General features: G+C 36.4%; 1 pseudogene; it reads right to left on the reverse strand.

Annotated features, from left to right (window-relative positions):
- Positions 1–785: 785 nt before the first annotated feature.
- Positions 786–938, reverse strand: LOC123640803 (annotated as a pseudogene).
- Positions 939–22,323: the final 21,385 nt, after the last annotated feature.

The following is a 22,323-nucleotide window of genomic DNA, read 5'->3' on the forward strand; positions in this document are numbered from 1 at the left end:
GCAAAGGACTGACCAGCCTGCTATGTAAGCTGGGCTGTGGTGGCATTCATAGAGTGACAGGAGAAGTATAAAGAGGAAGTAAAGGGTGGTAAGGAACCATATATACCACAGCATATATTTTAAAATCCGTACTTTGATTTTGTAGACTTGAATGTGCTAGTAATATATAGCTTGCTGCAATGCAGAGTGCATGAGTTGAAAACCAAAGCAGATAATTTTATAATAAACACTATCATTTGTTTTTCTTTTTGTTCCCAGATTCAAGGTCCACTTCCTGTCTAAATGTTCCCTTCTCAGCTCTCTGAATTCTCATGTTTAGATAAGTTCCTAGCACAAGCTAGATTTTTCCACACATATTTATTGTATAAGTGAATGAGAACGAGAATGCTTTCTTTCCTTGTTATTGTACTAACAATGCATTTTTTAAGATAAGTTATGGCTACCTCCTTTTGACCATAATCCTGTTGCCTAATTGTTTCTTTAATTTCTATGACATTGCATTTTCCTGTTACTGTTTTTTTAAATTTTTTTGTCTTAATACTATTGAAACCAGATAGAACCCCTAATAGAGGGCAATGACCATCAGAACAAAATTATTCAAGTTTCTCTCCTTTTACCTTTGTTCCCTTTCTGTGCTTATTCCCTCTCAGAATTTTCCTTCCCTTTTTTTAGTTCATTTCTTTCTTCCTTGCATAACTTATTTCTTAAGATATCAAAGCATACACATGGCTTGTGTATTTATGCTTTCTTATCCTTGATACAAATCTTTTTTTTTAAAATTCAATCCCTAAGGGACTGAAATTGCCTAAGGGTCAAAAATTGTCAATGTCAACTACATTGCAAGTCGTCATGGCAGGGTATGGGGAAAAGTTTTCAATTAGCAATAATCATGCCTCGGATAAACCTCATTGGCTCTGATACTGGCACTGCACAAAGCTGATACAAATCTTTATTCCTTTAAATATCCATGTCGGACGGTTGATCTAATTGTGTCATGGACTGTCTAACTGATGGTCCAATTTTGACCTCAAATATATTACTCGTTAGAAAGTAGTATGGTGTAGATGGAAATATATTTAGGTTTTGTTTCCCTCTAATTCTTTTAATTAGCCATGTGACAATAAGCAACGTACCTCACCTCTCTGGCCTTCAAAGTTCTCTTCTAATAAAATGTAGAATTTGTTTTATATGATTGCTAAGCTTCCTCCAAACTTTCAGTTGAGTCTCTATGGGCCATATCCAAATGTTTCCCTTTAAAATGGTTCCCCATTTGATAATTTCATTTCTATTATTGGTGTCTCATTATTTCACTTTCTGGCTTGAATATTTGGGATTTCCACAACTCTTCCTTCACCCTTTTTTTTTTTTTTTTTCCCTTTTCTACTTATCCAGTAAAAATTCAGCTGGGTTCTAAAAAAAAGCATCATTTCCCCATCTGGAGAAGGAAAGAAAGTTCCAGAGCTTATACAAAGGCAAGAAAAGGAAGGCACATGGTAAATATTTTCTCACATTTAATCATTTGTACTTGACATTATGTATGGTCTCTTTAGCTTTATATATTAATAGCTATTTTTGTTTGCCTTTATGTAGTGGGAACTTTATAAAAATGGGAACTTTTATTTTCTATTAGGGATATTTTCCGTCTTCCCAACAAGGTGTGGAATGTCAACATTGAATGAACAAAGTGAAACAAATGCATTATATATATACACATTTCTAAATACTTAACATAATTTTGTAAACCTTATAACTGTCCTATGAGGTAGGTGCTATTATCTCCATTTTACATAGGAGGAAACTGAAACATGAAAATGTTAAGTGAGCTTCTAAAGTTATGCAGATAGTATATAGCAGAGCTGTACTTCAAACCCAATCAGGGTGTCTCCTGAGTCTGTGCTCTGAAGCTGTGTTGTCTGCCTCTCAAGGTTGTGTAGGTTCAAGATCAGGAAGACTAAGATACCTGAAGAGAAGAGCCAGAAGTCCAAACAAAAATGTCTAGGTGCGTTGGGAGGTCCATAAGGCAGATTGTAGTTCAGTGCCGAGAGCTGGGTTTGGTAAAGAAAATGTTTGTAGAGAGAATGGTAGAAGCAGGAAGAATAATCAGAAAGGGATCAATCTGAGAAATGTTTCATGAAATAACTGACAGAATTTTCTGATATACTATACAGTCATATGTCAGTTAACAATGGGGATACATTCTGAGAAATGCATTGTTATGCAATTTTGTCATTGTGTGAATGTCACAGAATGTCCTTACACAAACCCAGATGATATAGCCTGCTACACACCTAGGCTATGTGGCATAGCTTATTGCTTCTGCAAACCTGGACTGAGTGTTACTGCACTGAATACTCTAGGCAATTGTAAAACAATGGGGAGTATGCAGAATTAAACATGTCTAAATATAGAAAAGGTACAGTAAAAATACAGTATAAAAGATTTTTTTAAAAAGGTACATATACCTGCATAGGGCACGTACCATGAATGGAGCTTGCAGGACTGGAAGTTGCTCTGGGGTGAGTTAGAGAGTCAGTGGTGAGCAAATGTGAAGGCTTAGGACATCACTGTGCACTTTTCTACAACTGGCAGGGCAGTAGGTTTACATCAGCATCACCACAAATACATGAGTCATGTGTTGTGTTACTATGTTATGATGGCTACTTCATTAGGTGATAGGAATTTTTTCAGGTCCATTATAATCTTATGGGACCACTATTATATATACAGTCCATCACTGACAGAAATGTTTTTATGCAGTGCACGATTGTACACAGAAAAAAGTGAAAAAATAGTGGCTCCATAAACCTGAATGTTTTTTTTCTTGACATTTGATGGAGACCTCTAACGACCTTTCCTTAATCAAAATAGAGTCAACATTCAAAGAGCTTATCTGGCATGAGAAAACTCTTGCCAGAGGCAATATTTTAGTTAAGTGGGTGTTTGAGCAGGAAATTTTTGCTGTTTTAGTCTTGTGGCTCCAATTTTGAGGTTGAAGAAGAATTCAGTCCAGGCACTGTGGGCATAAGGAACAGACCAAACTCTAGAATGATAGATTAGACCCTTCTAGCTGGATGGTATTTAGGGTAGATTGTAGCATGCACTTAGGAAAAGTGATGCAGAATCCTAGTTTAAAAACCTCCCAGTTTCCTGCAAATTTTTTTTTTGTTGTTAGAAAACAAGAGGCTGATGCTCAGCAAGATTATAGGATCTATGGCACAGTGATATTTGCTTTCTATAGGAAGACTTAATAGAAATGAAATGACTAATAAATTGCTTTATTTCATTATTGATGACTCAGGGGCTGGGTGAGGCTATGCTTATGAATGGAAGGTCTTTAAAACATGCCATCAGGCAAGATCAGAACTGTCAAGGACAGAGAAGTTGAGGTACCTGGGAGATGTCTAAGTAGGGAAATATACAGGTGTGAAGCTCAAGAGAGAGAAGTCTAGGCTAAAGAAAATATTTTAGACTACTTAAGTGCTTTTGTTGTATTATATTATATTTGGCAAATATTCAGTTCTTTCCCCCACCTAAAGAGAGAAATATAATTCCCTACCTCAGTATGTGGGGCTTGGCCAAGAGACTTGCTTTGGACAGTAGGAATGGGAAGTTATAATAATTTGCCAGTTCTAATCCTGGCCTTAAGAGTCATGAAGTTTTTGTTGACCTCTGTTGCATTCCTGTCTGTTGCCATGGACACCACTGGTCCAAGGTGGGTGAGAGCTATGTGGGGCAGTCCTGAGTAAAGCTTAGAAGCAATAGAGCCACGCCAGCCTAGAAAAGGTAATAGCCAACCACCACATAGATATGTGAAGATAATAATTGTAGTTTTGAGCTTTTGAGTTTGGGAATGATTTGTTTTGCAGCATCGAGGTGGCAATAGCTAACTTATTCAGTGCTCTTAACTTTATTCTTGAATTAGCACTATCTTCTAACTGAATCTCTCCATTCCCTCCTATTTAATCCTATCATACTACAGTATTTCTAATCGTGACTTTTGTCATAACTTTCCTAATCAGAAACTGATAGAGCTGTGCATCTAGGTGAAGAAGGACCATAAAATGGTGGTCCCAACATTATCAACTAAAGGAAGAATCCAAATTATGAAAAAAGCAGAATTTAATTTAATATAAAAATCTCCTTACCTGGGTGGGTGGAAAATATAATATTCAAGTGTTATTCACAAGATAATCATGTGCAAATAATCAAGAGATTACAATATGACAATCAGACTTTGGGTAAGGGCATGTGGAAATAATGGAAAAGAAAAATTTTTGGTAGAGCTTTTATGAGACTGTAGATTCTCTTCTGACTCAGTCTGAATTCTCATGTTTTACCCATATCCCCGGATCCTTTATAGGCAGAACATTAAAGTAGCATATAATTATATATGATTGAACACTGATTTCCTTGAAAGTTATGTTATTATATCCCCCTTTATCTCTAACTTCTGTAAATTAATTTGGTCTAAGTCCAAAAGGCACTAATACTTATGCATTAATAAACTTTAAAAGCCCTTAAGTCAATTTTAAAATCATAGAATATTATTTCCAAAAGAAATATGATCTTTTTGACTGTATTTCCTACAGCAAATAAAACTATTCTAAAAAAAATTGTTTGACAGAATCTTATAACTGTAATTGGACTATGATATATCAACTTAGAATTAAAACAGCCCTGTGTTTCTTACAGAGTAGTTTAAACAAGTTTTTTCTATGTAAAATCTGGAACAAAGACTGTGTTACAGTTCGAATTTCTTTTATAGGGTACTTGGTGTTTTAGCAGAACTACCAGGTTTCCTAACAGGTGTCTCTCCACAAACACTTTCTGCTTCTAGCTTCCTAGCTCTAACTTGACTATATTTTAAGCTCCCTGTTCTGGTTAAGGGCAATATTAACTTCCCAACTGTTAAGACGTTTGCTAATAGTAAGCCCTTACTCTCTTTCAGGAAAAGAAATCTAATTAACCACAAAATTTTTTAGAATTGTCCTTTTCCATGTTTTTCAGAGATATTCTTTCCTTTCTGAGGTTGTGGTGTCTCAGATCTTTAGCACTTCTTAAACCACTGGAGGGACCACTATGGTACTTATATAAGCTTAGCATTCTATAGAGAATGAATGAATGAATGAATGGTTATTCCCTCTTTTCAAAACTCCAATGATTGCTCTTTTTTATGGCATTAATCCCCAAATCTTTAGTACTGTGATCAATCAAATCTCCAGGACATGATTTAATTACCTTTGTAATCTCATCTCTCACTATATTCAAAAGAATACCTCATTTTCCTCTCATGGGTAAAAATACACACACAGTCTATGCTTTTTTTTTTTTTGTATTAGTCCCTTGATCTGAAATATCTTTATCTAAATTTTCTATTTGGAAAAATCCTGCTTTTTCTGTGAGGCCCATCTCAACTCTATAGCATAGTAATTAAGAGCATAAACTTGGAGGCCAGACCCATTTGAAAAAAAGTTATACCAGTTTCTTATAAAACTGAACATACATCTATTGTATGGCACAAGAATTTTGCTCCTAGGAATTTACCCCCCCCCAAAATGAGAAGATATAAAAATAAGTATGCAAGAATATTTGTAGCAAATGTATTCATAAAAGTCAAAACTGAAAATATCCCATTCAAAAGAGTATGGATAATCATTGCATATTTGTATTTATAGAAAATAATTGTACTCAGTAATAAAAAGGAAATAAATTTTAAAACATGGATGAATCAAAAAGGTATTATGCTCCTGAAAGTAGCCTTAATAAAAGAGCACCACTCTGATTTCATTGAAAGTTTTACAGAAGTGAAAAATGATGTATGTTGGAAAAACAATCAGAAAAGTGGTTGCCTCAGGGGAGTGATGTAGGTAGGTATAATATTACCTGTAAAGACGCAGGAGCAAATATTCTGAAATGATGACAATCTTTTATATCTACACAGGTAGTTGGGTTATGTAGTTGTGTCAAAACTCATCAAATCATACACTTAAGATCTCGTCATTTTGTTTTATGTAAATTTTACCTCAAAATAAAAAAGAACTATAAACATAAATTGAATTACAAGGAACATATGCTAAAGTGCTTAGAGAGGAAATGCACTGATGTATAACATTTATTTGGAAATTCTTCAATAAAATATCATGGATTGATGGATAGATAGAATAATGGAGACATAGATAGATGTAAAAGAAAACTGTTTATACACAATACTCTTGATGCCAAAGGTGTGGGTTTTTTGTACCAAGTGATTTTCCAGTTTTCTATGGATACCAACTCCGTATCTTACAATTAATTCAATTGTTACACTAACCACTAGGGGATGGTGCAGGCCCCACAGGTTAAGGGCTCAGTCCCCCAGCCTTTCCCCCACTTCAGACACCAGTCACAAGTATTAGGTGCCCAGGGTAAACATATCTCTGTCCGATTTGGCTACAAATTGGGACTCCTTACAACCCCCTTCTCATGTTTGATAATTTGCTATATTAGCTCACAAAACTTAGGGAAACACTTTATTTGTGTTTATTGGTTTATTATAAAGGATAATATAAAAGATACAAACAAATAGCCAGATGGAGAGGTACATAGGGCAAGGTCTAGAAGGGTCCAGAACACAAAAGCTTCTGTACTCATGGAGCTGGGGTGCACCACCCTCAGGGCAAACGGATGCATTCACAATCTGGAAGTTCCCGAACCCCATAGTTTGGGAATTTTTATAAGGGTTTCATCACATAGAAATGATTGATTATTAACTTATCCTCCAGCCTCCTTCTCCTTCCCAGAGAATAGAGGGTAGGGCTGAAAGGTCCAAGCATCTAATCATGGCTTGGTATTTCTGCTGACCAGTCTCCCACCTGAAGCTATCCATAGGCTAATTCTCATTAGAACAAAACATGCTCTTGTCACCCAGGAAATTCTAAGGAATTCAGGAGCTCTGTATCAGAACCTGGGGTCAGAGACCAAATTTGTATTTCCTATTATGTCACAATACATGATAAAGCATATGCAGTGAAATGTTAATGGAAGAATCTAAACGGTGGGTATATTGGTGTTTACTAGAAAATTCCTTGAACTTTTCTGTACGAAATTTTTTATAATAAGTATAATAAAAAATTAATTTTAGAAGTTACAGATTATTCTTATTGAAATCAATTATTACTCTCTTGGTTGCAAATGGTACTTTTTCAAAGGCCCTCATTCCATTCACATTTATTGGTTGGTATTTTATAATCAGAAAGAACTTGTACTTCTCCCATAATTATCAATTTATTTATTGTGAGCATGGCCTCATGTATTCTTACTCTATTTACTGAGTTATACCATATTACTTTTGTTATTAATTTCCAAGCTCAAAATTCCCTATATTTAGCAAAGTGAAAGTCTTTCAAGCTATCTTCTGTTTCCTTCTGAATGTCCTTTTGAATGATACCTACAATTTCTCTCCAATATTAGGGGGTTCTTCTTTACATTTTTTGACTTCTTTTACGCCATCCCTCATTGCATATTTTTATCACCCTTCTCCACTAGTTAAAAACTCTGCCCCCCAACAACATCAGTGTATTAACACATCGTTCAAATCTACAATGCTCTATATATGTGTAATGCAAGGGAGGATTTTTGGGTAAGATGATAATGTAAACACAGGCAATTAACAACTCCTTGGATCCCCACGGCAATGATCAAAGGGAATTTTAAAGAAGAAATTTCTGAATATGACCTGAAATCTAAAGAAAGATGCTAAAAAAAAAAAAAAGAAATTGTGAGGATTTTTAACTAGATATACCAAAGAAAGACACAAAGAGGATTCTTTTTCTCCTTCTAAATATTGCATCACTTCAAAATGTTGCATCACTTCAAAATAATGGAGAATACTTTTTTAAAACATCTTAAGTGCACTCTGACTTGTAGAGCAAGGGGTAAAATCCCCAATGAACGATGGGGCAGAGATGTCAGTCGTTTATCTTTTTTTTTTTTTTTAATGCCATGGAACTGTATAAATTTGAAAGCAGCTGGACTTTAAGCCATAAGTCAACTTTCAGAAAGCTGAAAGGGCATTTGGGGAGAGTTCCCAACATTGAGGCTGCAACACTAGGAAAGAGTGTGAGTATAGCACCACTTTGGAACTGGTGAGATTCTTTCATTATTAACAACAAAAAAAAAAAAGGAAAGGAAAATTAATTGAGCTTTAATTTGAGGAGTCATAAATAGAAACACAAATGAAATCAATAAAGGTAGGAGGAGAGAAGGATATAACAGAGGTAAAGCTAAATTTAGTAAATTAGGAAACAGATAATCAATAAAATATTTAAACAAGTTCAAGAGCTGGGTCTTTCACAAAGTAAAACATTCTCCATGACTTAATAGTTTTAAACATGGTTGTGTGGTTTGGCTTATATTCTTGCTCTTCCTCTTTGCCTTGACAAATAGGCATATACTACGGAGGACATGGTCCCTTAGCCTTGGTTCCAGAATAAGCCACATTAAGTATGTTTGTTATAACATAAAGCTGACAGACACGGAAATTGACACAAGAGGGTTCTGACATAACTCAAAACAAATAAACAAATAACAACAACACAAAAGTAATGCATGTGGCATTAGCTTGGAATCAGGTAGTAAATTGATAGTGAACAGTTATTAGAGACTGGAAAAATGCCAACAGACTATGCAATGATGAAATATTTGGTAAATCTGTCATATCCAATACTTTAAAAAACCAGATAATGTATCTAATGAACCTGTGGCTCTGGGAAAAGAATTTATAAATAGAATGTTATGAGTTTTTTGGTATTAGTTGCATCGATAAGGTACTTTCCAAGAAAAACTGAGTTCAAGGAAGAATCAGCTCATTTTCAAGAAAGATCAAATGGAAAAAGAAATAGTTCAGAAATTCCAAAACTTGCAGTATTTGGAGATATAACTCTTTCTCTTCTCCAACTGGCAAAAGGAAAAAAATGTTTTGACCAACTTTAGTGAACAAAGACATGACCATCACACCTGTTGTTTTAAATTTGAATTTAATTATTTGTCTATCCTCCATCCTTTCAGTTGAACAAAATTTCTCCGGAAAAGAGATCAAAGACATAATCCCACAGACTTCTGATAAGCAGCTCAAAGTAATTATAATTAAGTCAAAAGAAAAAGGCATGTCTTAAAAGAATGGTGAGTGTGGCTGTTAATACTATTAATACATAGAGCTGACTGGAAGCAAATACATATTTTAAAATATTTTGAGAGTTATACTTCTAGAAGTGTCACCTGTCTTGTTAAAGAGACAGATTATTTTAGGCACAAAAGCCTCCATTTCAGATGTGGCCAAAGATGATCATAAAAAAGGAGACATTAATTAAAGAGTGGGGAACGCAGAAGCCATGGAGAACAAAAGACAAGGGTGCTACTTTCAGGGAGCAGAACCATAACATCTAAGTATTAATAACATTTCCTTGATCACTGTAGGAACACTTAACAAAGTTAGTTCAGTGAAATTTCAGAATTGCTTTGAGCCATTTGCTACTCTAAATGTCTGCACTTATCATAGGTATCTTGTCCCTATTCTGCCATTATATATAAGATTTGTGTTATGGAGGTTGAGGGGAGGAATGTTGAAGAATAGGTTATCTTCTTCCCTCTCCCCCGCCATATTTCCAGATCAAGAACAGCCACATCTGATTTTGACTTGGTTTGGACAACGAAAAGTGGAAGGTATGACACATACCAGCTCTATCTGTAATTGCATGGTTTGGTTAGGCCTCTTGTTCTTCTCTTCTTATCTGTTCCTAAGAGAACAGGTGTTTCCTGCAGATAATTTGCCCCTTCAGGCAAGGTCCCTGAATGAGAAGACACATGGAGCGGAGTGGAGCGGAAACAAGTAGAGCTAAGTGAACTACAATCATAGGAGTGTAATGTGGGTGAGAAATAAATTCTCATTGTGTTGTAAGCAACCGAGATTCTTGGGTGTTTAGATGTGCAGCAAGGCTGACTAATACAAGCTCCTACCCATAACTAGGTAATTAGATCAGGAAGGTGAAGCCCTTATGAATGGGATTAGTGTCCTTATGAAAAGAGACTCTAGAGCTTGCTTTCTCTCTGTTTGATCTCTGCCAAAAAAGGATGCACCAAAAAGTCTGCCATCTGTAGACAAGGAAGCAGGCCCCCACCAGATACTGGATCTGCCAGCACCTTGTTCTTGGACTCCCAGATTCCAGAACTATGAGGAATAAATGTTTGTTGTTTAAGTAACCCAGCCTATGGTAATTTGTTATAGCAGCCAGAGCTCACTAAAATACAAGCTTAGAGGGGAAACTGATTTTTAAAGTATAAAATAATATTATGCACAAATCTCTGTTAGAAATTTGCTTGAGATAATGATTTCTGAAAAAAAAAAAAATTCCGAAACGGCTACAGAAAAGAAGAAAAACTAAACAGGCAGATTTGTTTTTTAGGAAATCTTGGAAAAAAATGTGAAAGAATTACCTCCCAAGGACTAGTAGGCCCAGATGGTTTTACAAGCTAATTTATTTCAATCTTTCAAAGAAGAGATACTTCCAAGAAGATATATCCATGCTATTCGACAATTTAGTAAAATATAAAATATTCCTAGTTCATTTTGTAAAAATCAGCATAGCCATAAAAACAACATCTAACAAAAATATCACCAAAAAAAAAAAAAAAGGGAGGGAGAGAAAGAAGCTCATGAAAAAAATCTTGCTTATGGATAGAGATACTTTGTTGGGTTGGCTGTTGTCAATTTCATATTACCATTACTTCCTCCTTGTGTAGTGGGCACTACATGGAGGTTCTTAAGGCTTGTCAATAAGAGGAACATGCATGTACTTTGGAAAATAGAAGTGAAGTGGAAGCCGCCATTCCCAGAAGGTCACACAATCAGATGCAGTGGCTTTTTGGACTTCCCTGTGAGCTTAGGAATCTCCACCTGCTACGTTGCTTAAAGCTGAAGTTGTTATGAATGCTTGATTCTTTAGCTGTGGCGTTCCAGACCTTTACTTCCCCTATCCCAAATCCTTCAAAATTTTTAAAGTTCTATTTTCTATATTAAATATCTTATTCCTGTGACATTTATAGTGGCTCTGCTTTGCTGACCAGACCAAGACTAATCAAAATGTTCATACTAGAATGGTTCTATAGGAGAACAGATCTTAAGGAAAGGAGTTTGGAATTGATTCTAGAATCTGCTTACATTGAAAGGTTTTAGTGATTTTCCTGACAGTGGTAAATGAGATTTGAATCGTCTACATAATATTAGGAAAGAGACTAAAGAACAGTGACAAAACTGAGTCTGAGAAGTATAATTGAGGTATGAGTTGGGGGACTGAATGTAAGCAATAGGAGCTACAAATGCAATATTTGAACCTTGCAGATATCCGATCTAGATTTCAACTGTCTCTGCTCCTTATGGTCATTATGGAACTATGAACCTCACTTCTGAAGCCATCTTAGTTGGTTCAGGTATAGAAACATGACCCAGCACAGACAAAGTTTTCCCAGGGAGGTACAAAAATCAAGACAAAACAAAATAAATAAACAAAACCAAAAAAGCCCATATTTTATTTTTTAAAAATCTAATGAGAGTAGAATTATGAAATCATATAAAGCTTCCTTAAAAGTCTATACTGCATATTTGAATATTTAAAATCCACAATTAATAAACTGAATCCAACAAATGAAACATATACACTCTCTTTAAGATAACATAGATGATAAAAAAAAATGGAACAAGTACTAGGCCACAAAGAGCATCTCAACAATTCCAAAAGAATTGATATCATAAAGATTAAGTTATTTGATTAAATTGTCAATATAAATAATCAATGGTAAAAACGTTTAATATATGCTTATAAATTATGCAAGTGAGAACTGAAATTATTTTAAAGAAGCACTTAATTAATGAAAGTGATATATAACCAAAATATTTATTTGGAGCTAAAGCTATACCTATAAAGTAAATCATAACCTTGAAGCAATGTAGAAATTAATGTATAATGTAGTTATTCAAATACAAAAGCTAGAAAAAGATAATATGCAACCTCAAAGGAAGTAGAAGAAATATGAAAATAAAAAGAAAATTAAAAAAGCAAAATATACATCACCAATATTATCAAGAGTTTTTCTTTGATAAGAATAATAGATAAATGTTTAGCATTCAACTGATTAAAAAAGAAATGGAGAGACGGTTGAAATAAACAACATCATGGAAGAGTGCACATATCTACAAATATAATCTAGTATTTAAAACTGATAAGATACTAATACGAATAGATTTATTAAAATACTTAAAAGTTAGGTGAAATGAACCATTTAAAAGAAATGAATCACCAAAATTTACTCATGTACTCAAGAAGAAATAGTTAACTTATAGATCAATAGAAAAACTAAATTGATAATAAAATATCTCTATCTTACTCCCCTCCTACTTTCCTTGATTTCCCAGGCGAGTAATAAAGAATCTCTACCTCATGAAATGGTATTTGAGAGATTAGAATAAGAGTATAAGCTATGGATCTCATTTTATGATGCCAGAATAACCTTGATAAACAGACTTTGTAAGGAGAACATAAAAGAAATCACATATCAATTTCATTTATGTATAGAGATAAAAAAACTCTTTAAATAAAATATGAAAAAGTTGATTCATCAACTTATATAAAGAAGAGGAGTATCTCAAAATCAAGTAGGCTTTATTTCAGGAATGCAAGCATGGTTCAATAACAGAAAATCTATGAATATAAATTTTATAAAATTAAACATTAAAAACCATAAGTTCATCTCTATGAAGAGAGACTAGCATTTGCTATATCTGGGTCTCCTTTCTCTTCTTCAAACTTGCCAGGTAAACTCTTCCCGTAGGGTCTTTTCACTGACCCTAAGAACTTTTTACTGTCTGAAAAGACTCTTTTCATTGGCCTTTCCCTGGAACTCACCCCTGTCTCCAAACATCCCCAAGGCTAACTCTTACAAGTCCTTCAAGTCCTTACTGCAAGAAAATATCAGTGAGAGCCACCCTGACCATTCTATTTAAAATTGAACTCCATTCTCCCTCCCCTGACCCTCTCCAAAGGCAGGGGAACAGGAACATAGGGGCTTTAATTTTTAACCACGTACAAATTCATAGTTTGAAATGTACTTAATGAGCAAGTATCACTTTTGTATTAAAATAATTTTAGAAATATATAAAAAATCATGGAGCCTATAGAATCTGGATATATCAATGAGATTTCACAGTGAAGGAAAGAAAAGGCAGCTCACATAGTGCATGCAAAGCAAATACCATAAAACATTTTGGCTTTGGATATCTAACTGGCTACATAGATTAATGCTGAGCATAGTACCTGGCATATGTAAAATGTTTTAGAAATGTAATATGCTATTATATAAGAGAAATTTGTAATTAAAGAATAACTTAGAAATTTAATGACCATGGTCAGTACTCAGAGGCAGGGGATGTATTTCTGTGTCAACAAAATGATGGCTTGTGTTGGTATTTTTACTTGCCAGAGCCATTTAGGCTTTATCTACAAACTGCAGACACATTAGCGAAATTCAGTCATTTCCTACATTGTCTTGAATGCTTTATTATCTTGGCCAATTAGTTAAAAAACTCATTTGATTGCTTTGATATTGTCAATTCAGTTAACCCATTCTCTACCCATAGACAAATCAGAAATTAGTTATTTGTCCTGCATCTATCTCTAAGCCCTTTATCAGTGGGATACAGAACAGAATATTTCAATAGATATTTTGGGATTGTGCAGGTTTTAGTTTCATAAATATTTTGAGACCATATTGGAAATAACATCTGGTATGGAGCACACTATAATAAAACTTCAATTATAATTCAAAAAAGAATCCCCACTATATATTGTAGTGAATATATAGCAATAGGAAAATGAATTAATGTCATAATCTCCATGATGTGCATTGATTTCAATGTTTTCCTTTAGTATTGTGGTTTTAAAATCTCAAATATTTATGGTAAATATTTGACTTATTTTTCTGAACTCTGATGCTACATTTTTTGGAGTTTTACAAAATATTGTTATTCTAAGAGATTGTTTTAAGAAATATTACGGTGGAAAGGCTTCATGAATCAGATTCATTGTAACCTCCAGTCCAAGAAAATACTCACTTCTCTCCTTCATCTCTTTTAACAGATTTTTTTCAAATGATAAATGTGATAGTAATTACTTAAAAGTTGAGATCAAATTCAAAAAATGATTTAAATGGGAGCAATTTTTTTTTAAAAACAATATCTAACAGATGCCTCCTGATTGTGTGATCTTGGACAATCAAAGTCTCAGTTTTTTCTTCTGCAATGTTTGGTAACAAACTAGACCTACATTATAGGGTTGGTGTAAGGATTAAGAAATATAAAATATATAAATTATTCTGCACATTGCAAGTACACATAATTAACATCAAATCAATACTTGCTAATATTAATAAATATAGTGTGGCCAGAAAGACTAGTCTTCCTTAACTTGTGGGCTGAAATATTCTTCCAAGTTCTGTTTTTTCCCTTCTGTGTGCTGCCTCCTCCTCCCATACCAATACCATGTGGTCATTTTTCCACATTGTGACAGAGAAAGCGCTCTATAATCACTAGCCTAAAAGATATTAGCAGTTGAAATTTAAATCTTTGAAGACTTTTTGTGGTTTGAATTTAAAAATGAATACATTTCACTTGTGACTACAGTTCCCAGCTTCTCTTTTTGGAGTTTTTCTAGTCCCACTCCATTTATTGTTTTCAAAGTTGCCCAACCCTTGTATTGAGATTCTACCCTGTCCTCCTGTTAAAAATCTATACATTCATTAAAGGCTTACAAGATATTATGAAAACTCATGAACTCAGGCCAGCAGATCTGAGTTTAATTCTCCATTCTGTCATTGAACTAGCTGTGTGATTTTTTTTACAATTTGTTTTCCTGAGAATCACTTCTCTCTAATCTCTAAATTAGGAAAAAAATCACCTCATTAATTAGCTGAGAAGATTAAATAAGATATTACAAAACCCCAGGTACTTAGTGGGAAGCTTAATACAATAGTTGTTTTCACCTACTTCTCTCCATTGGCATCAAGATATAAGTTAGTATCAGTCATTATTAAGGGCATCACTCTACAGGTATTTTGTGAATTGTAGCTGTGCGTATACATTTGAGATAGGATCAGATATTAGTGAAAAAGTGTAAAGGGGAAATACTGTTAGTATTAATACTTCTTGGTACTACTGTACACTATTCCTGCAAGTGTACAGATAACTTTGTTTCCCACAGATAAGTCTAATCCCAGCTGTGAAGGAAATACATAGCTTTACTTATGTTCTTAAATTACTGGTAATATATGTGCTGTATTGCAGTTTCTATATATACAAAATGATATATGTCAACATAAATATTTGCCTATCACCAAAAAGTGAAGTACAAAGCAAATTATGTAAGATATTTTGTAAAAGGTTTATTGTAACTGTTTTTATTTTTTCCTGTGGGACATCTATCAAAGAGCATTTATTTACCCCACAGGGGCAAATTAGGATGCCCTAATTTGTTTTTTCCACTTTTAATTTTGTTTTCAACTTTTAATTTTTTAAAGGTGGGATTGGAAGAGAGGCTGAGAAAAAAAAAAATCTTTCTTGGCTGCTTTAAAGGCTAAGGATTAGTAGCAATGTTCTGACCTGAAATTTAGGTCTTGTGATTTCTTTCCAGGAGATTTTTCACTGCATGTGAAACCTGTCTGCAATGGCCTTATTATTTAATTCAATCTTAATTGGATACAAACTGTCAAAATCTAAGGGATTGTTGGAAGGCCTCAAAGTGCTTGTATTTTTCAAATAGTAATATTAAGTAATCATTTGGAAGTGAAAAATGTACTTCACGATACTGAACCTTTCTGCTATAATATGTTCCAGGATCATTTCGCATTTCTTTCAAATTTTGAAAGTTTCAAGGACAGGAAATTTAATTTCTAGAGTATATGTCCTGTTTAGGGGAGGATTCAGCCATTTTCAAAAGGAGGCTAAGCTTTGTGTTTAGCGATGTATATTTTAGGAATTCTCCACGTGGCTTAATTATGCGCCCGCCCTGATTGTCAGAAGTCAGGCAGGCTTCATCTCCTAATGCGTCCTCTTGGAGAAGAGTGGGATGCTGAGGGATCCACACAGGGTGGCCGAGGACCAGCTCCTTAAAACCGCCTTTCATAACCTGGCCGGAAACACCGAGCGCTATCAGGCCACCGCCTGAAGAAGCCAAAGCCCAGAGGCTTTTCTTTAGCAAGAGATGTCAATGGCTGGCTTGGGAGGAAAAGCTAGGGAAAAGGGTTGTTTGAGTCACCCCCTTCTAGTCCCGTTACTGACTCTTGGAGAATACCTGAGGAGGCGAGGCAGGAACGTTCCTATTGTTATTCTCTCTGAGACAAAGGCTCGGCCGGCAACTGATGCCCATCCTTCCCACTGAGTGGGTTGGGGGAAGATCGCATGGCAGGGGTTATTTATTTTGTGTTGCTTTGCAGCGGGCTTCCCCAGCTCCGTCCAGCATTGCCCTGGCCCAGCCCGGGCGCCGGGAGGACGCGGCGGGGCAGCCGCAGCGGCCTCTGCGTCAGGGGGAGCGGGGCGGGGAGGTGCGGCGCGCAGCCTGCGCCCCCGGCTCCCGCCTCCGCGCCCCGCCGCCGCCCACGACCTCTCCTCCCTCGCAGCTTGGCGGCGGCCGCGACACGGGCGGGCCAGGCACGTGGGCGCCTCCGTCACACCCTCACTCACACACACTCACACATGCGCGCGCACACACGCACCCGCGCGCCCGCATCCCGTGCTGTTCCCCTGGCAGACACACAGGCGCTCACTAGTCTCTCCTTGCCCGCCTGCAGGGCAGCGACCTCCTAAACCCAGCCCCGGGGCCCGCCCTTGGCAAGCAGCTGCTTCTCTCCAGATAGCTCCTTTGGGGCCTCGATCACAGCCACCTGGACCCTTTCGCGACTGCCGCAGCCAGGACGTGGAAGCAGTAAGAGGCTCTGGGTCAAGACACACCAACGGTAATGACATGCTCCTATGCTAAGGGCACGGCTGGGGGTGAGGTGGGGTCGCCATTAGCCACCTAGGATCCCGGGGACCCGGACTGGGAACGAATGGATGGATGGATCCCGTGCTCCGTCCTGGGGCGGATGGAGGGAGGATGGCTCAAAAGCCCTAGGAGGCAGAATCTGGGCTCGGCGAGCGACCCTCTAGTCTCTGGGTTCTGCATCCATGCACAATCGGGGAAGGGGGGGCGAGAGGCTGCACATCTAGGAGGAAGCACATGGGTCGAAACGTGCCGCCATCCTTCTCTCCTTCCCGTCGTGGAAATTGCCCGTGGCATCCCCAGAGACCTACTCATTGCCAAGTCTAGTCGAGGTTGTAGGGTGGGGTCCGACACCGGGAAGTCCGAGAGGAAAGTTGGGAGGGTCAGGGTGGAAACAGGCGCTTTCGAGGTGATTGGAAGCCGAACCTCGGGCAGGTGGGCGGTAGGGCGGGGAGAGCAGCGAGCCTCGTTCCTCATTCGCTTCTGGCTGCTTTTGCAACTGCAGAAGGCGACTACGGAGGGCAGTGTTTTCACGTGACCACGGTTCCCTTTCGCTTGCGGCGTCCTGTAATACATGGTCCGAAAGGGGGCCTTTCGCGGCACACAAGGCACGTGGCTGCTGGAGAAATCACAGCTTGAGTGTTTCTGCCCATCCTGGAATACGAGAGTGCAACGGTGAGGGTGATGCTGGGATTTTAAGGAGAGGATGGGAAGCAATTGGAAACTTAGGTCGTTTCTACCTTTCATTCGCCTGGCTGGTCAGTGCGGCCGGACAGAAGGCGGTTTTGATAGGGAAAGGCTTTCCCGTCTTAATCTGCGCACCGGCCTTGTCATGCATATGAATGAATCAAAACGCCCGAGGCGTCCCGGAGTGCGCCGGACCCACCCAGTGGCAGAGGCCTCGGGGGCGGGAGTTCTTTTCCACTGAGCCGAGAAGCGGCGTGTGCTGTGCGCCGTCCGTTCCAGAACGAAGCCCTGGGTTCGAGCTCCCCAGGGTCTCGCTCTCCCTTTCCGTCCTCCGCGCTGGCGGAGAAGGGCTGGAGTAAGACGGGGCGGGGTCCGGACTCGGTGACGTCAGCAGTGTTTGGGTGCTTATGCAAATGAGACCGCGACCGTTGCTTCTGGTCTGGCCATTTTCCCCTCCAGGTCTTAAAGGTAGACCCGATCTCAGTCCGCACCATTTGGGCGGTTAAGTACCCTAAGCAGCATGGGAGGAATGAAGGGTTTGCTCTATGTGCTCCTCATCGCCCGTTCTGTAACAGCGATTTTATACCTGTCAATGCCCGCTTGCTTTTCCGGGATGCTGGGAACCAAATGCTGGCTTTGGGGAGTTACTCTCTGCAGACGCTGCCCCACGAAGCCCATCGCCCCACCCAGCCTCGTTTCTGCGAGAACAGTCCTGAAATACAGACCTACTTAGGTCTTGGGCGCCTCGTACTCGACTTAACTTGTACATAAAACTTGATTTGATGATGGACTGAATTTTCTTTGAGCAGTGTATTTCTCTCCTATTAAATTCGAGGTATTTGACCATAGAATCAGACGATTTTATTTTTGTGTGTTAACTTTTCCATGTACATTTGTTGGAGTAAAATATATTATCCCAACAAATTGAATTTAAAGTTAAATTCATTGATCATTTTTTGCCAAGTAAAACTTTCAATGTGTTCTTTTCTCAGACAAAAATTAGAATTTTGAAAGAGTAATATTTTACTGTTTGTTGATAAGCTTTCCTTTTTCTGATTGCACATTATATACTTGATTCAAAATTATTTCATAATTCCAATCTAACTCAAGATGTATTTTAATGGACCTAAGAAAGGTATTTATGTATGTTTCTATTTTAGGAGATAAGTACTGTCACTCCTTTAATAAGAAATAGTAAAGAATTAAAAAGTGATTAACTTAGCTATTTGAGATACCAATAATCAAGATGAGATGCCTTACTTGTCAATTACTGAAACATTTAAAATAAGCCAGAATAGTTAGTAAAACCTAAACTCCATATTTATAATCATTACTTTACCTAATGATCACAGTTCAAATTGTGCTGTGTGCATGTTAGACAATATGCTTCTCCTGTCATAAAATAAAATTTGTATGTGAATAAGTAAGAAATTTACATTCCTTTCAACTCTGGGGTATTCATCCAGGCAATTAAAAGAACCATTGACTGGGAATGGCAGACCTGCAGGAGACCTTGGTGGTTATCAAAATCTCACATAAACTTTGCTTTCACTTCTTAATTCTCTCTCAACTTCTTGGGGAGAATATGTTAATTCTTTATTACTACATCCATATGCATGATTGGATATATTAATATATTCATATGCAGAGTAGATTTTGAAATGGTTTCTGAGCAGATGGCATTATTAACGAAAGTCCACAGACATAGTCTGATACATGAAAAACATTCAAGGTTACATGGCAGCAATTTTTAGATTTCCAATTTGTTTATAGTACTACTCTTCTGGCAGTCTTTAATAAATGATATATTTTTCTACTTAAATATTAACTTTAACCAACAATTATCATCTTTTTCTCTGTGAATAAGAAACCCTAAGGATAAACTGGGATACAGGATAATTTTAAATGCGCGGTATCTCTTGATATAGGATAGAGCTGTTTTCAGCCTTGAAGGTCACATTATTTCCTAATAATTAATGTGCTAAGGTATCTTTTCACGTAAGATTAATTGATTATTATCTTTAAATAGAATGTTTACTCTGGGAGCTTTTTCACGCAGCAGATTGGCAAAGATTAAAGAGATCACTTATTGTATTGAGGGCAGAAGAAAACAGGCAATCCATATTGCTTGTAGTAGTGCTGATTGCCACAATTTTTATAAAGGGACATTTGGCAATATTTATCAAAATTATGAAAGCACATACCCTTTGATCAAGCAATTCCACTTCTAGCGATTTATTCTACAGATATGGAAATGCAAGATATACAAAGTACTTTGTTGGAATGTTATAGTAGCAAATTATTGGAATCAGATCTAAATATATAGTGCACTTCCACCAAGGTATACCATACAGTTATTTTAAAAAATTAAGCTATTGTATTGAGATAAAAAGTTACTGAAAAAAATTTTGAGTGAAAACCTGAGATGTAGAATTATGCATATAGAAATAATCGTGTAAAAAGAGGCAGGTTGGGGGTGGGGAGAAAACACATTAACTTGAATATATATACAGTATATATCTATTAGCTTGAACGTACATAAAATATCTTTGGAAGACTTTGTTTACTTACAGCGAGCTAGAGATGGTACTGTATATGCTGGAAAGAAGGGGCAGGAAGGTATTTTTTACTCTGTGTCCTTTAAAACCACATTATTGTATTATTTATTCAAAATATACATTTAAAATATTCTAAAGTGAAAACAACAGCAAATAAGCACCCTTAGCACAGTAGTAGTCATGCATGTCAAATTAGTAAGGTACAAAAGTTAATGGGTATTTTGACTCTATGATTTATGTTGCTTACGTATTTATAAGAAAGTTTTCTCTTTCAATATTTTAGTAATAAAATTATATTAGAGAAGTAGTTTAGTGTATTCACTAAATTTGGCCAGTTATGTCAGCATAAAAATGCATAGTTTTCTGGTGTTTTTTTAAGCTTAACTTTGAGATGGTTGTAGAATCATATATAGATATTAAGAAATAACACAGAGTTCTTGTGAGCTGTTGACAAAATTTTCTACAAATGTAACATCTTGCAATAACTATACTACAGTATCCGAATCAGAATATTGACATTAATACAGTCAAGTTACAGAACACTTCCATTACAAAAGAATTCCCTGTGTTGCCCTTTTATAACCGCAACCACTTCACTCCTGCTCCCAGGATCTCCTTGACTCCTGGTCACCTCTAGCCTGTTCTCCATGTTTATTATTTAGTCATTTCAAGAATGTTATGTAAATGGAATCATACAGTATTTGACCTTTCGGAATTGTCTTTTTTACTCAGCATAATTTTCTGTAGATTCATCTAAGTTGTGTATATCAATTAGTTAATTTATTTTTCTGAGTTGTACTCTATGGTATGGATGTGCTGGAGTTTGTTTATCCATTCATCTATTGAATGACATCTGGGGTATTTATATCCACAAAGCCATGTGGATACTCCTATATAGGTTTTTATGGAACATAAGTTTTCATTTATCTGGGATAAATACCCAGGAGTGCAATTACTTGGTTATGTGGCAGTTGCATATTTAGTTTTTTAAGAAACTGCCAAAGTCTTTTTCAAAATGGTTGTACAATTTTATATTCTCACCAGCAATGAATAAATGATTCATTTTCTCTGTATTCGTTATAATTTGGTTGTCACTGTATTTTAACCATTCTGATGGTATGTAGCAACATAGAATTGTGGTTTTAATTTGTTTCCCTGAAAGCTAATAATATTAAACCTCATTTTTATATGCTTATTTGCCATTCATAAGTAATATTCAATGAAATGTCTCTTTATGTTCTTAACAGATTTTCTAATTTCATTTTTAATAGTTGAATTTTAAGAGTTCTTTATATATCCTATATACTAGTGCTTTGTGGCCTTCAAATATTTTCTCCCAGTCTTTAGCTTGTTTTTTCATCCTCTTAATAGGTTCTTTCACAGAGAAAAAGTTTTTAATTTTGAGCAAAAATAATTTTTTGCTTTGATGAGTCTTGGTTTTGTCATGTCTAAGAACTCTTTGCTTAGACCTAGATCTCAAAGATTTCTCTGATGATTTTTTTCTAAAAGATTTATAGTTTTATGTTTTACATGTAAGTCTGTGATCCCTTTGAGTTATTTTTTTGTATAAGGTGTGAGGCTTTGGTAGAGGCTATATTTTTGCTTAGGGATGTCCAATTGTTTTCAGAACCATTTGCTGAAAGGGCTATCTTTCTTCATCGAAATTGCTTTTGTACCTTTATAAAAAATCAGTTGGACATATGTGTGTACACTTCTTTCTGGGCAGTATCTTCTGTTCCATTGATTTATGTGTCTATCTTCCTGCCAACTCCATATAGTCTTCATTACTGTAGCTATGTAAGTCTTGAAATTGGGTAAAATCATTCCTCCCACTTCAATCTTATGTTTTAAAATTGTTGTAGCTATTCTAGTTTTTTGCCTGTTCATATGCAACTTAGAATAATATTGTTTATACAAAAATTTTCCTTGGATTTTGATAGGATTTGCATTAAACCCATATATTAATTAAGGGGAACTGACATACTTACTATGTTGATCTTGTAATCCATGAATGTGGT

Source organism: Lemur catta, chromosome 6, assembly GCF_020740605.2.
Source record: "Lemur catta isolate mLemCat1 chromosome 6, mLemCat1.pri, whole genome shotgun sequence".
NCBI lineage: Eukaryota > Metazoa > Chordata > Mammalia > Primates > Lemuridae > Lemur > Lemur catta.